The sequence below is a fragment of the Mirounga leonina genome, unplaced genomic scaffold (assembly GCF_011800145.1).
Source record: "Mirounga leonina isolate KUSES-001 unplaced genomic scaffold, KU_Mleo_1.0 Mir_173, whole genome shotgun sequence".
Lineage (NCBI taxonomy): Eukaryota > Metazoa > Chordata > Mammalia > Carnivora > Phocidae > Mirounga > Mirounga leonina.
In genome coordinates this window covers 20,203,712-20,220,358 of record NW_023270447.1, presented here as the reverse complement: position 1 = coordinate 20,220,358, position 16,647 = coordinate 20,203,712, and the positions used below count along the sequence as shown (strand labels likewise).

At 38.3% G+C, this 16,647-nt stretch overlaps 1 protein-coding gene across 1 annotated transcript in view; it reads right to left on the bottom strand.

Annotated features, from left to right (window-relative positions):
• The window catches only part of LOC118019171 (guanylate-binding protein 6-like), a 73,847-nt gene that overhangs the window by 49,892 nt on the left and 7,308 nt on the right, over window positions 1-16,647 (bottom strand). Inside the window, 4 exon segments of the mRNA XM_035018097.1 lie at window positions 5,803-5,906; window positions 10,842-11,238; window positions 13,428-13,590; window positions 16,318-16,565. The gene's annotated coding sequence lies outside the window, so the exon portion shown is untranslated.

Below are 16,647 nucleotides of genomic sequence, written 5' to 3'. Positions count from 1 at the left end.
GGCTAGAAGGTTTCTGGATATTAGGAAATACTGTAAATTAATAAAAAGTGGACTCAGATAACTTCTGTGGACATTCTGTAGGTAAAGGCAATCTGTCTGGCTCATGTGTTACTACGTTTATCACCAGACTGGATGGTTGACTGAGGTGCTTGAGGGCCCAGTCCTCTCTCAGTAAGTCACATGCATCCCCATCAATGCTGCAAGCCCAGCCCAGGAGGGCAGGATTCCTAACCAAGAACACATGAGTACCTGCCCTTCTCTGTTGAATGTCCCCAAAGAGATCTCTCTATTGGTAACAGGGTATTCAGGAAACCTTTCTAAGTTATATTAAGTGACAAGGAAGTTTACATGCCAGAAATCTCTAGCTTTTTGACCCTTCCAAATCTAGTTACACAGTAATCTAACAAACCTAAACTACATCATGAATGTAAGAAATAATCAGTATATGCTCCAAGCTCTGAGCTACAGTACACATATTAAGAGTAAGAACTCTCTAATAAATAAATAAATCAAAGTAACTAATTCACAGATTATTTAAACTTCCATCTATAAAACTAATTGTTCAGATAAGACTCTCAATCACTGCAGTCAGCGCAAGCAGTGTTTTTGCTGAGCCAACTACTCTGATACAAAACAGAGCAATAGTACATTATATTTTTCTTAAATTCTATTTATTTTATTTCTAGTAGTTAAAATATCCATATGATTCAAAATTCAAATGGGTATAGTGTTAAAAGTCAAATTCCTATCCTGTCTACCCAACCCCCTGCTCCCTGGCCTTGAATTTCTTGTATCATCTTCTGAAGACATTTTATGCCTTTATAGGCATATGTTTTCCCTTCTCACATGTTTTAAAACTATAAATGGCCACTTTATATTTGTATATTGTTTTGCAATGCACATGAAGATAAATTATGTTTTTAAGCCTCAAAACTCCCTGAGGTAAGCATTCATTCTATACAAGTAAAGATACTGAGAAAACATTAAAACACTTACCCAAGGCAGAGATGGCACAGAATCTAGCTCTTCTGATTCCAGTCAATGTTCCCTTCACTGCACTCCAACATCCTTATTAATTCATTCATCCCTCTGTTTATTTAGTGTGTGTGTGTATGTGTGTATATATATATATATATATATATATATATATATATATATATACACATTTTTTTTTTAAGTAGGCTCCATACCCAACATGGGGCTTGAACTCATGACCCTGAGATCAAGAGTCACAAGCCCTACTGACTGAGCCAGCCAGGCGCCCCATTTAGCAAATATATATTAAGTTCCCATTATATGCAAAATATTATGTTAGATGTTTTGGAGTGTATATATTTTGGTGAGACTGTTTCTTCTTCCTAAGAGCGTAAATTGTACAGTGAAAATAAAAGACTGTTACAGTGTAGTTTTACAGCTGTACAAATTAATATGAAAGTCCTAAAGAGGAAGCAACTATTTTGCTTTGAGATATCAAAAAAAGGTTTCATGGTAGAAATGGCATCTGTGTCAAGCCTTGAACTACAAGTAGAACAGAAATAATGCAGAAATATCTGTACAAATAAAATGCATGTATTTACCAAGTGTTCTAAGCATGGCAGAGGCATTTAGTTAAGTAAAGAGTTTCCCATGGGAACAAAATGTGAAGCCTCCCAAAATTCATTAATTTGTTCACAGGGTCCTCTACGTGAACACAATCTTCTTTTATTCAAAATCAGAATCGCATGTTTAGATATAAAGATGTGTTACTTTATGCAGAGTATAGCATATTTTGGACATTGAATAAAAAAGTAAAGCACACTAGTCTTATCTTCCACTCTTGCAATGACAAAGGAATCAGATCAACCCTCCCACATAGAACAACTAAAAGAAGTGGAAAAAATATGCAAACATATGTCTCAGGACATCAAAGCACTAAAAAGGTAAAGAAAAATTAGGTTAAATTAGGTGCCAGAGGGTTAAACCAGGCAGTTGGGGCTGCTTTTCTCCTAAGGATATTTGCCAACTCCAGCAGTGACAAGTGAGAGGCTGAGAAGCTGAGCCAGGATGTCAACAAATTCACATGGTTAGCAGGACAAAATTAGGGTTCAGGACCTGCCAAGGATTGAAGATCCTGATAGCCCCTTAGCTTTTTATTGGACCCTACAATACAAATAAGGTATTATCTGGAAGGGGTAGGCCTTTGAGGGACTGATGTTCAGCTTTGAATACACCAATTACCGATTAGATATCTGGGTTTGCAAACACAAATCCTCTCTGGAAGAATATGACATCATCTTAAACATCTAACAATTTCTGTAATTTTCTAACACAATTTTCAATGTCCAATACTCAATCAAAAGTAACAAGCCATGTGATGAGGCAAGGCAAAGAAACACCAAATAAGAAAAGTAAGTCCACAGGCGATACAAATAATGAATGACCAAATATGTACTTTTTAAAAGTTATGGTTAACATGGTTAAAGAAATTTTTTAAAAGATTGAGTTTTCCAAGAACTAGAAACCTTTTTTTTTTTTTTTTTAAGGATCTCGAAAGAAGAAGGAAATTCTGCCAGATAATACGTGGGTGAACCCTGGGGTGCCTGGGTGTATTCGGTCGTTAAGTGTCTGCCTTCAGCTCAGGTCATGATCCCAGAGTCCTGGGATCGAGCCCCGTGTCAGGCTCCCTGCTCCACGGAGGGCCTGCTTCTCCCTCTCCCACTCCCCCTGCTTGTGTTCCCTCTCTCACTGTGTCTCTCTGTCAAATAAATAAATAAAATCTTAAAAAAAAAATACCACGTGGGTGAAACCTGAAGACATCATGCTAAATGAAATAAACCAGTCACAAAAAGACAAATATTGTGTGATTCCACTTATGTGAGGTAACTACAGTAGTCAAAATCAGAGACGGGAAGTGGAATGGTGGTTGCCCAGGGCCAGGGGGAGGCGAAATAAGGAGTCATTGTTTAATGGGTATGAGTTTCAGTTTGGGAACATGAAAAAGTTCTAGAAATGGGTGGTGGTGATGGTTAACACAACAGTGTGAATGTACTTCATGCCACTGAATTGTACGCATAAATAATTACTAGAATGGTAAATTGGATGTTATGTACATTTTGCCACAATAAAAAACTATTACCAGGGGAAAAAAGAATCACATGGAAATTGTAGAATTAAAAAAAATAAAATCACTGGAATTCAGAACTCAGTAGATAAATTAGGGGCAGATTAGAATAGCTTATATTACTGCTGATGAGGGATTTGTGGGAATGACAATAGATCATAAGAAAAAAAGCCAGAATAAATCAGAGAGAGACAAAAGATGAAAAATACAGTAAATTAGTAAATTATATAAGAGATAGAGGGGATACAATGACATTTAACATATACTTGAGTTTCAGGGGGAAAAAAACATGAGAGAATGAGGCAGATGTAATATTTGCAGAGATAATGAATGAAAAATTCCCACTTGATACCAGTAAACTATACACTTAAAAGTGAGTGAGATGAGGGGTACCTGGATGACTTGGTTGAGCGACTGTCTCTTGGCATCAGCTCGGGTTATGATTTCAGGGTCATATGATCGAGCCCAACCTCATCTGCTTGGGATTCTTTCTCCCTCCCTGCCCCCACACACATTCTCTCTCTCTCTCTCAAATAAATAAAATCTTTAAAATAAAAAAAATAGGGCTCCTGGATGACTCAGATGGTAAAGCGTCTGCCTTTGGCTGGGGTCATGATCTCCAGGTCCTGGGATCAAGCCCCACGTCAGGCTCCCTGCTCAGTGGGGAGCCTGCTTCTCCCTCTGCCTCTGATTGTCCTCCTGCTTGTGTACTCTCTCCCTCTCTCTCTCAAATGAATAAATAAAATATTTAAAAATAAAATAAAATAAAAAATCTTTTAAAAAGTGAGATGGTAAATTTTATGTTATGTATATTTTACCACAATTAAAAATGTAAAAATTTGAAATAGTATCTCTGAGTTTAAATTATATAAAAAATTAAAATCAGGGGCGCCCGGGTGGCTCAGTCGTTAAGCGGCTGCCTTCCGCTCAGGTCATGGTCCCAGGGTCCTGGGATCGAGCCCCGCATCAGGCTCCAGTCTCCCTGCTCGGCGGAGAGCCTGCTTCTCCCTCTCCCTCTCTCTGCTGCTCTGCCTACTTGTGCTCTCTCTCTCTGTGTTAAACAAATAAATAAAAATCTTAAAAAAAAAAAAATTAAAATCACTACAAAATAACATTTAAATAGGGAGAGAATATAAATGGAGTTCAAATGTTCTGTTCTTCTGATACATTCAAAAATAGAAGAATAAAGAGTTGAAATTAAAATGATGGAAAAATGATATACCATAGAAACTCTAACCAAAATAAAGCTATATTAATATCAGAATATTAGCTATATTAGCTTATATTAATATAGCTATATTAATATCAGAAATTAGGCTTTAAGAGTAAAAAATATTTCTATAGATAGAGAACCATTTAATGGTAGAGAAATTATAATAATTCTAAATCTGTATGCATCTAATAACACAGCTTCAAACAATATAAAACAAAAACAAATCAAACTTCAAAGAGAAATACATAAAGTGGGAAATTTTAGCTTGCCTCTCTCATTACTAGAACAATCAGAGAAAAATATTACTAAGTCTAGAGAAGTTTTGAACAACACAATAATAATGACTTAATGGATATATGAAACCCTGCACCAAATAACTATAGTTATCCTTTTTTTTGAACACTTGCTGGGTCATAAAACACAGAGCATATTATCTCACCACAGTAGAATTAAGCTAGAAATCAATAGTGCAAAGATAAAGTGAAAATTTGGAAATTTAAAAATATACCTTATAAATAACCTGTAAGCCAATAAGGAAACTGAAATGAAAATTACAAAATATTTTGAACAGAATAATAATGAAAACAGTCAACACCAGAATTTTTAGGATATAACTAAAGCCAAACATTTTTGGCCTTAAAATGCATATGTTAGAAGGAGAAAAAGGTAAAAAAAATCAGTGAGTTAAGCTCAATTACAAAACTTAGAAAAAGAATAGCAAATTAAATCCAAAGAAATTACAGGGGAAATAAATATAAGAGCAGCTAAGAAAACAGAAAAGTAAACAAGTAGCAAAGAAGATAATGCCTAAAACTTGTTATTTGAAATGTATAAAAGTACTGATTAATCCCTGGCAAACCTGATTAAGAAAAAGAGAGAAAGTATAAAATAAATAATATTGGTCATTTACAAGGTAAAATCAGTATGGCTCAGAAAGACATTAGAAATATCAGAAGAGAATATTATGAAAAATAGTATTCAAATAAATTTGAAAATTTAGATGTAAATCACTTCATTTCTTCAGAAAGACATAACTTTCTAGAACTTACAAAAAATAGAAAATCTAAATGGTTCCGTAACAATTAAAGGAATTGAATAATTAAAATACTTACCATAAAAAAATCTCCAGGCCCAAAGGATTGCAAAAAAAATTCTACCAAATACACTATAGGAAAATAAAAGTGTAAGTCTTTCTTATTGATGATCATTGATGCAAATATCCCAAACAAAATAAGAGCAAAATGAATACAGCAACATATAAAAGGAATGATTCACAACTAATTTGAGATTATTCAAAGAATGAAAAATTGGTTAGTATTTTTAAATCAATTGATATAATCCTCACATTAACAAAATAAAAAAGCCATATGATTATCTCAAAAATGCAGAAATTTCAATACTCATTCATAATTAATATAGCAAACTATAAGAAGAGGATCTTCTTATTTTCCAAAAAGTACATATAAGACAACTTTAGAAAACACCATACCTAATGATTCAATGCCATTAGTGGATCTTGTAAGAATAGAAATAATACAGTGCCAATAGGGGATCCTCCAATATAACCATTTCTATTCCACACACTTGGAGATTCTAGCCAGTAAAATAAATTAAGAAAAAGAAACAAAATAATTGGAAATCTATCATTATTTGAAAATGGCATAAAATTTACATAAAATAAAAAAACTATATATCACATACACCAAGTCAATATTACAAAGCTCAATTGTATTTCTACTTACAATATATCATAGGTATATATGTCTGTGAAAACTAAAATTTAAAAAGACGTTACTTATATTGATGTAAATAAACATCAAATATCTAGGAATAAATTTAATTTGTTTTGATGTTCAAGATATCTACATGGAAAATCATAAAACAGAAACCAAAGAAAATCATATATACTATATCAGGAATAGAAAGCCTCAAAATTGTAAAGATCAAAGTCTCAAAGTGATCTATGAAATAATTGCAATCTCAATAAAAATCACAGCAGATCTGTATATGTATGTTAATTTTCAAACAGATTCAAAGATTACATCAGAACACAAAGGGCCAGGGTGCCTGGCTGGTTCACTCAGATGAGCATGCAACTCTTGATCTCAGGATCATGAGTTTGAGTCTCCCGTTGGATGTAGAGATTACTAAAAATAAATAAATAGGGGCATCTGGGTGGCTCAATCAGTTAAGCGTCTGCCTTTAGCTCAGGTCATGAACCCAGGGTCCTGAAGTCAAGCCCTGCGTCGGGCTCCCTGCTCAGCGGGGAGCCTACTTCTCCCTCTGCCTGTGCTCGCTGTCTCTCTCTCTCTCGGTCAAATAAATAAATAAAAAATAGACCTACTTATTTATAAATAAGTAAATAATAAATAAATTAATTAATTAATTTTAAAAAAGAGAAAGAATACAAAGGGCCAAGAGTAGCCAAGACACTTTGGAAGAACAGCCAGGAGGACCTGCTTTATCAGATATCAAGATTTATTATTATAAAGCTACGGTAACTAAGACATCTTAGTAAGATGGTATTGAAACAAGAATAAACAAATAGACCAATGGACCAAATCAGAGAGCACAGAAAGCAGACACATATACATGGACCCTTGTTTTGTTAAAAAGGTAGTACTGCTCACTTGGACAAAATAAGTGAAGGGGATTAAAAGGCAAAACCTTCACTTACAAAATGAATTAAGACTTGGGGATGCTATATACAACATAGGGAATATAGTTAATAATATTGTAACAACTTTGTATGGTGACAAATGGTAACAATACTTCTTGTGGCCATCATTTTGTAATGTATATAAATATCAATACACTATGTTGTATACCTGAAGCTAATACAATATTACATGTCAATTATTCTTCAGGGAAAAAAAATTTTAAAGATAGTATCTGGGAAAAGCTGGTGCAGGGTTAATTAGATAGTGATGTGGAAAAAAAAATGAAACATTACCTCTACCAATTCTAGGTGGATTGTAGACTTGCATATGAAAGGAAAAACAAAAAGAAATCAAGAGAGAATATCAGGATTTCGGGATAGGGAAAAATATCTTAAAGATGCCCCCAAAAGCAAAAACCATAAAGGAAAAGATTAATGAATTGGACTAGATTTAAATTATGAATTTAAGTTCATAAAAAGACTCTATTAAGGTAATAAAAAAGTGGGAGGAGATATTTTCAACCCAGAAGATATGAATCCACATCTAAAATATATGAGGAATCCTACTAACTGGTAAGAAAAGACATAACAGGGGTGCCTGGATGGCTCAGTCCTTAAGCGTCTGCCTTTGGCTCAGGTCATGATTCCAGGGTCCTGGGTTCGAGCCCCACATTGGGCTCCCTGCTCTGTGGGAAGCCTGTTTCTCCCTCTCCCGCTCCCCCTTGCTTGTGTTTCCTCTCTGGCTGTCTCTGTCTCTGTCAAATAAATAAAATCTTAAAAAAAAAGAAAAGAAAAGACAAATCAGTGAAAAATGGTTCTCTTAAATAGAGTCTTCACAAAAGGAAATATCCTTTGGCCAATGAACATATGAAAAGGTTCTCAATCTCACTGATCATCTAGGAAATGCAACACACCCATCAGAATATCTAAAATTAAAGACTGATAATATCAAGTACGGACAAGCTAACACAACAGGAATTTTGTCCCCTTCAAGTGTGGTGTAAATTAGTACAAACATTTTTGAAATACCATTTACTAAAACAGTCACGTATACCCTACGACCCTATGTAGCAGGGCCGGCTACGTAATTTGTAGGTCTGATGAAAAACAAAAATACAAGCAGTTGTTCAAGTCGCAGGGACAAAAGTGCTGTTAAAGTTAATAAAACATAAAAATGTTTCCTTTCTTCCACATTCTCTTTGGCAACTTTGTCATGATGTTATTTTCTCTTTAATGACATTCTAAATGAAGAAAAATTAAATTTTAAATTATTTAGCATGAATTATATCATTGATCTCTATATTGTGCAATGGCAATTTGTTTTGTTTTGTTTATTAGAGAGATGGAGGGAGGGGGGTGAGAGGGAGAGAGAGAATCCCAAGCAGGTTCCATGCTCAGTGTGAAGCCCAAGGCTGGGCTTGATCCATGACCCTGAGATCATGACCTGAGCTGAAATAAAGAGTCGGATGCTTCACCAACTCAGTCACTCAGGCGCCCCTGTGCAATGACAGTTTTAGGCACAAATATAAGGGCATTTAACTGGTATGTGTAATCACCAAAATTTCACAACTTGTATTTTACAGCCTGTTGAAGCGCATGTATTTTATTCTGCCAAAACAGTGGAAACTGCACAAAACTAACTGCTGTTTCTATTCACTTCTCCATATGCTCATTCTCTACCTTTGGCCTACTGACGACTAAGGAAAGACTAACAGGAAAAGCAACTAGAGTTTGCCCCATCTTTCCTTTTCCCACCCTGTCTGCATTTTCAGAGTGAAGTGGTTGCCTAGTAAGTGGAAGTTGTGTTTCTTAGAAGAAGCTGCCTCCTTGCTGTATCTGATGCAAGTTCTCACTGAAAGAAAGCACCGCCTCGCAAGTCTGGCAGTGCCCCACTTACTCAGTCTGTAGCTGCAACAGACTTACCTTAAACTTGTTCTGAGTCTTGTTGAACCCCATGAGCAGTCACTCCCCAGAATTCGGGTTTGTGGAATTTGGGTCATATGCAAATGGAGCCACAACCCACTGGGAACATGCATATCGTGCCTTTCTCCTCTGCTTATGCACATGTTCGTTATCTCAACAGACTTCAATTACAAAACCCAAGTTTCAAGATCAAATGATTAAGAATTTCAGGACAGTAACAGCAGAGCCTTAAACCAAGTGCAGGGTCCTTGTGAGCGCGGGGCCCTCTGGGACTGGACAAGTTGCATGCCCATGAAGCCAGCCCTGTGCAGCGATTTATAGCCAATGGAAATGCATGCATATGTGCTCCAGAAGACATGCTCAAGAACATTCATATTAGCCTTGTTTCTACTAACCTAAACTGGAAATAATTCAGATGTCTACTAACATGAAATGAATAATTGAATAGTGTATATATATATGCTCATAAAATGAGATACTATATAAAATTAAAATAGAAGAACTAGGGGGGGCCTGGGTGGCTCAGTTGGTTAAACATCTGCCTTTGGCTTAGGTCATGATCCTCGAGTCCCGAGCTGGCTCCCTGCTCAGGAGGGAGTCTGCTTCTCTCTCTCCCTCTGCCTCTTCTCCCTGGCTTGTGTTCTCTCTTTCACTCACTGATTCTCTCTCTTTTCTTTCTTTATGACCATTAAATAAAATCTTTTTAAAAATAAATAAATAATAAATAAATAAAATGGAAGAACTGTAGCTTATCCCAATATAGATGACTCCCACAAATACAATGTTGAGCAAAAGAAGCCAAACACTAAAGAAGACATGCTGTGAGGGGTGCCTGGGTGGCTCAGTCGGTTAAGCGTCTGCCTTCAGCCCAGGTCATGATCCCAGGGTCCTGTGATCAAGTTCTGCATCGGGCTCCCTGCTCAGCAGGGAGCCTGCTTCTCCCTCTGCCCCTCCTCCTGCTTGTGCTCTCTCTCTCTCTGACAAACAAATAAAATCTTTAAAAAAAAAAATAGTACATGCTTTGTGATTCCTTTCATATAAAGTTGTAAAACCACCAAAATGATGCTAGAAGTCAGGATAATGTATACTCCTGGGAAAGAAGGAAGGAGGTTGGGGCGCCTGGGTGGCTCAGTTGGTTAAGCAACTGCCTTCTGCTCAGGTCATGATCCTGGAGTCCTGGGATCGAGTCCCGCATCAGGCTCCCTGCTCAGCAGGGAGTCTGCTTCTCCCTCTGACCCTCCCCCCTCTCATGCTCGCTCTACCTCATTCTCTCTCTCAAATAAATAAATAAAAATCTTAAAAAAAAAAAAAAAGAAGGAAGGAGGCATTGATTGGCAGATGAATGAGGATGACACCCTGTCTTTTGGCCTGGATGGTAATTACACAGCTGAGTTGACTTTGTGATAGTTTACTGAGCTGAACATTTATAATTTGTTCATTTTTCTGAGTTAAGTCATACTTAATTCTAGTTTTTTTAATTAAAAACTGGAAATATGGAAGAATATGGGGAAAATATGGAAAAAAGTATTCCTCTATTTTTATTTATTATATAGTTCTTCAGTGGAAATTATGAGCTGAGAAAATTTTTTTTGACAAAATATTAATGATGATATGTAGCATCTGCTACAATAATCATAGAAACAATAAATGAGCACATTACAGACTTTTAAGTTTGATGCTTAGGAAATTCCTCTTTCATTACTGTTACAAATCACCATCAGAGAGCTTTACTTTTCTAATGACATTATTTACTCCTGATAGCTGTAGGTTGTTCCATATGCCCCCAAATATCATGATACTGGAATGATTCATGAAAATTATTGAGATTTTTGTTAATGTTATTATTTCCTATAAGATTATGATTTTGTCAACATACAAATATAGTGATTTCTTACATTTCTGCTTATAATTATCATGCATTGGGGAAAAAAAAGAGGAGAACAAACCTTGAATTCTTTTATGGACTCCTTGTACAAGAGAACAAAAGTAACAATCCAATCAGTCAGTGATGACAACAATCTCTTGATTCCTATAAGTACTGAACACATAAAGCATGTGAATTCATAATAATTAAGTTCCCAATTCTAATGAGTTTGTTGTAGAAGCAAGTAATCCGTGAGAAATAATCTTTTATTTCTGATGTAACTGGAAGAGTGATCTGTGAGAAGCGGGGGAGAAATTCTCTAAGAAGATTGAATTCTGGCCACAAGAGGGCGCTGTGAGGAGCAGAATAGCTGATTCCAAGGCATTGCGCTCTATGGCCTTCCACCGCCATAAGAGAAAACATTAACATCACCTTCATCGCTAGCTGCAACCATTCCAAAGCCTGTACAGTTTTTAGCCCTGAGGGTAAATTAAGAAAAATAGGTTATCAGTGACTACTTTTCCTGTCTGTCGACCCTACTTAATAAATAGCCCTCTTCCTTTTTTAGAACCTGATGTTGAATGCTCAATTTAAACAGACCACGTGGATATATTAGGGAAGACTGGAAAAAGTTCCTTTCTCCCATCCTCAAGTCTAGTGAACTCCAGTTCCTACCAGAACAATGGATGACAACAGAACTGCTCTAGAACTATTCCAACCTTTTATGACCATTAAATATTACCTACTTATTGAATTAACACTACCTTGTTCGGCATCTATGTAGAAAAATAAAAAATGCGAATGAAAATTACAGTTGGCAAGGTTCTACACCTCTCTGAGGAACGAACAAATATGCCATGTCTACACCATGTCTGTAATATTTAATTGTGGCTTTTAAATGATTTTTATGTATCTTCTTCAAATTCATGGATTTTCTCTATATAAGTCTTATTCAGGTTGTAATACATTGATTGTTCAAAGTTAACTAGAAGTCAACTAAGAGGAAGTATTTATAATGACAAGGTAGGTGATGAAAACCCTTTGACCACATATTATTTAACCACAAATCTGAAAGAAAGAAGCCACAAGATAAAGCCAGACGTAGGAGTTGTTCATTTTCACTGCTGATGCAAGAATATGCTCAATTCATTGATGTCAGTGCTTTATAAATTAGCCAGGCATGCAAGATTTCTTTTTCCTTTACTCTTTGCCTAAGCTAGATTGTGAAATTTAATGACCAATTCCTTTAACGCCTTCACATAACTAATATTACTTAAGCCTTTTTTAGAGGGTGGGGTTAAGATATTTTATATCTTAAACTCAGACAACTGGGAAACAAAGAGGTTTAAACTATCTAAAATGATCTTCCTCAGTCAGCATGTTGCCTGCCGTGGTTTTGAAGGTTTGCCCACAAGTTCATCAAATCTCCTCCCTTCAAGAGGTAAAGTTTAATTCCCTTCCCCTTAAGTGTAGGTTAGTTTTAATGACTAATTGCTGATGATTTGGATGTAGCAGATGCGATGGTATTCAGTTCTGAGATGAGAGTGTAAAAAGTCTACAGCTTCCTCATTGGGAATGTGCTTCTTCTGTCCTGGATCACTGACTCAGAGAGAAACCATGTCCTAACAGCCCTGTGGAAAGAGGCCTATGGGAGGGGGAAGAGCCAAGGGAACGAGCTTGGAAATGGAACCCCAACCCCAGCTAAGCCTCCATAGCCTGCAGCCCAGCTGACAGTCCACCTGCAACCACGTGAGACAGCTTGAAGCAGAACTACCGGCTCAGCTGCTCCAAGCTTCCTGACCCTCAGAAACTGCGAGATAATCAGTATCTGTTGTTTAAAGCTGTTGTGTTTGGGAGTATTTATTCCAAAGGAGACAACTTCTATAGATCTTGGTATCTGGAAGTGGGGTGCTACCACAGTGAATATCAGAAATGTGGGAGTGGCTTAGGAACTGGGCAGTGGGCACTGAGGAGAACATTGATGAAAGCCCCAAGTGCCTTGAAGTAGCTATTAATGGATGCCGCAGTCGTTAATAAGGCAGTGGGTGAGGGCAGGCCGGAAGGTGAAGTAATTGTTACTTAAATGTCTGTTTCAAGAGATATTGAATTCCAAAATGAGATGTCAGACCATATATACATTTGCAAATAAAATTATGAAAACCCAGTACTTTTAAAACCCCTCACGTAGGGGTGCCTGGGTAGCTCAGGTCATGATCGCAGGGTCCTAGGATCAAGCTTTGTGTCCAGCTCCCTACTCAGCAGGGAGTCTGCTTAAGAATTCTCCCTCTCCCTCTCCCCTTCCCCCTGCTTGCTCTCTCTCTCTCTCTCAAATAAATAAATATTTTTTTAAAAAATAAATAAAACCCCTCACCTAATTGGATGATATAAAACATTGAGAGTAGGCTGGGAGGATAGAGTCATAAAGAAATTTCACCTACTGAAAAGAGTGTTGTCCTTCTTCAAATGAGGTGAGGAAATCTTTATGGAGCCCCTGGGAGACCTAACCCATGTTCCCTGGCTGGGGTGTAACCCAAGTCTGAGCACTATGGTGGGATGCTGTGGCGACTGGTCTGAGGATCAGGACAGAAATATCTAAGGGATTTGCAGCTGTGGACTCATCAACAGAGAATGAGAGCTCGTCTTGGAAGCCTTTTCAAGGGGATCTTACCTGTTCAATCACAGCTTTGGCCAGAGAGCAAGAGGTCCCCACAGAGTCTGGGCTCGGGCTGGACTGCTGGAAATCTGGAAGCCAAGAAGGAGTGCCTGTCACCAGCAGGGTGAGGAGCATTGCACCCTGTGGGAGTTGAGGTCAGATGGGCCCTTCAGGTGAGCTGTCAAAGAGTTCAGGCTGGTCTCAGAAAAAGTCAGCTTTAAACATCAGCCACCCAGAAAGGAAAAAGATAGAATGGAAGTACCTATCAAGTAGGAACTTTCTGGTGCCTTTCCCCTTGTCCCTCCCTGAGCTCTGCTTTATAGTGTAATGTTCAGGGGAGACAGACCTGCGGCTGCTTCCTGCTTTGGTGGAAGAAGCCACCTAGTGCCTCCCTGCCGAGGTTGCTAGGAAGCAGCTCAGGATAGGAGGGGGAAGGAGAGGGGAAGGAAGTCTTACCTTTAAATGAAAACTAGAATTTGGACTAGATGCGCTAATTTCTGAATCAAGCTCTGTTTTGAAAGTTAAAGCAACCATGGGACTTTCTGTCATTAAGCCCCCTTGAGCTTTTAACCAGCAGCAGGAAAAAGATTTCTCTTCCTGAATACACTTTAAAGTGAGGCAAAAATAAAATTGCTTTTCTTATTACAGTAGGAGGCAAAAATAAAATTGCTTTTCTTATTACATTCCTCAAAGCATGCTTATTCAATATACCAGTTGTACTTACTTTAATGGAAATATTATTCAGGCTAAATCATGAAAAAAAATTTAATGGAAAATTGCATTGCTATCATGAAAAAGTATGATTATAAATAATGGCCATAATGCCTTACATTTTAAAAGCTTTAAAAAAAAAAACTTAAAAGTCACCTTAACGTCTATTTTTCATTATCTCTACAACCCTTCACAGTGGTAGCAGGATAAGATGTCAATTAAACGCCATATCCAGAGACCTACCTACCTACCCAGAGCTATCTAAACTCTCAGAGTTTATAAATCTAATAATGACTAATAAAATAAATGTATAAAGGATCCAGCTCAGCTTGGTTCCTCACCTCTATATTTCTCCCCACCCAGAATCACTGGATCTGGATCCAGGTGCCCCCTGACTGCCTGGATCCTTAGGCCTGACCCAGGACTGCTCCAGCCCTGCATCCCAGAGCTGCATGTTGCTCCCATTGTTCTGAATCTGACTCTGGCGCTGGGCCCTCCGTCTGTGATCTGCGCCTTCACTGCATTCCCAGTTGGGTCATCTACCTCCTTCACATGCAGCTGGCTTCTGCCCATCTTCATTACTTGCCTACATTCCTTTTCCTTTCCAGGACTTCTTCTGAAGGTCATGTCTGAAGGCTTGGAGGCCTGTCCTAGCTAATCAGCCCAGGCAGCTGAGCCTTCATATCCCTTGACCGATCTTCCTCAAGTTTTCATTGCAGTCTCTTGCTCCAGGGCCAGGACTCCCTGCTACTTCAATGTCAATTCTGTTGCCAACTATTAGCCTAGTTGAACCTGACTGTAGTCTTTGGAAAGTGTACTTAACCTGACGACCTGAACCTCCAGCTGAGCATATGCATCAGGGTCCAGCTCCCCTGTGGGTGGGTTTATTGCCAGGTCCTATTCCCTCCTATGAACATATTCCAGTGGAAGTAATTGACATGCTCTACCAAATCTCAATAATAATGAGTTAACGTCTGCTAATATCTTAAGTTCTAGTTGCTGTGGGAAGTATTGTATTTTTTATTTGGTCTTTTTTAAAAAAAGATTTTATTTATTTGTCAGAGAGAGAGCAAGCACAAGCGGGGGAGCAGTGGGCAGAGGGAGAAGCAGGCTCCCCGCTGAGCAGGGAACCCCATGCGGGACTCGATCCCGGGACCCTGAGATTATGACCTGAGCCGAAGGCAGACACTTAACCGACTGAGCCACCCAGGTGTCCCATGGTCTTACAACAACCCTATGAGGTAGGTACTATTGCCTTTTACAAATGAGGAAATTGAGGCACATACTCAATTAGGTATTGCCCAATATTAATTGCTCTTAAGTGAAAAGACCAGACTTGACTCAACCATGTGGAAGTTTCTAGGAAAACTGATAATTTGATGCATGCACATTCAACAGGGAAAAAAGGCATTCCATTGATCCAGGCAATGACACAGAAAAACTTAAGCCTTGTATAAAAGAAGGCTAAGTGCATTTTAGGAAAAGGAAAGACAAGTGAGAACACATTTTCTCATGCAGGTGAGAAAAACTACAAAAAGAAAAAAAAAGTTGAGTCTGCTACTAGACAACTGGACCACATTTGTCAAGAGACACAAGAAAAAAAAGAACCTTCTGTCGCCAAAACCCTGGCGAGGGAAGGAAGCCCCCGACCTTAGCCCTGCTTGGACAAGAGCTGGAATTGCTCCAAAGTGCTGCAGGAAGCTGTCGGTCTGGCATGTCGAGCACTTTCATTCACCCTTTAGGAGGGTTTTCTACCACCCAAGGGGAAAGAACATGTAACATAGCTGAGTTTGGAGCCCAACAGAATGAGGGTCCACAGCATCCAGGCTCCACCTTGGACTTTGAGAAGATCAACTAGTTTTTGCCGAGTCTCAGTTTCCTCAGTTACAAAATGGGAATATTAGCATCTACCATTCAAGATTAAGATGTTGATGAGAGATATGTACGTCAATAACCACCACAGTGCCAAGCACAGCACAGATGCTTGGCAAATATTTAATGATACTTTGCTGATGGGTAGGGAGAGAAGGAGGAAAGACCACCATGGTGCCAAGAAAAATATTCTAAGCTGTACGCCTAGCTCCCGGCACACAGCAGGCAAGCAATAAATATTTGTTGAGTGAACAAAAGAGTAACACCAGGAATAGAGACATCCTAGTGACTCCACCTCATGACCCAGAATATAGTTGCTTACATAAGGGAGGGCAGCAAATGTGCTGGCATCTGAGGTGCCCTCCAAAGTTCTGTCATCCTCTGTGTCTCCCAGGGCTTCTAGATTCCGAAGGCTCTGAGGCAGGGCTCTGTCCTGCTGCCACACCAGGATGTCCTCGGATGCTCTCCTGCTTTTCTTTAGCGTATAGGATTCATTCGCAGTAATACATGTCATGCCTGTTCCATTTCAGGACTTTCATACGTCTCATGAGAATTTTTCCAGGCTTTTCCCTGGAGGTGGGGTGGGTGGAGAAAAGGACAAACTGGTCATTTCAGAGGCTAGGTTTCTTAGTTGCCTGACCAACCTTGTGGT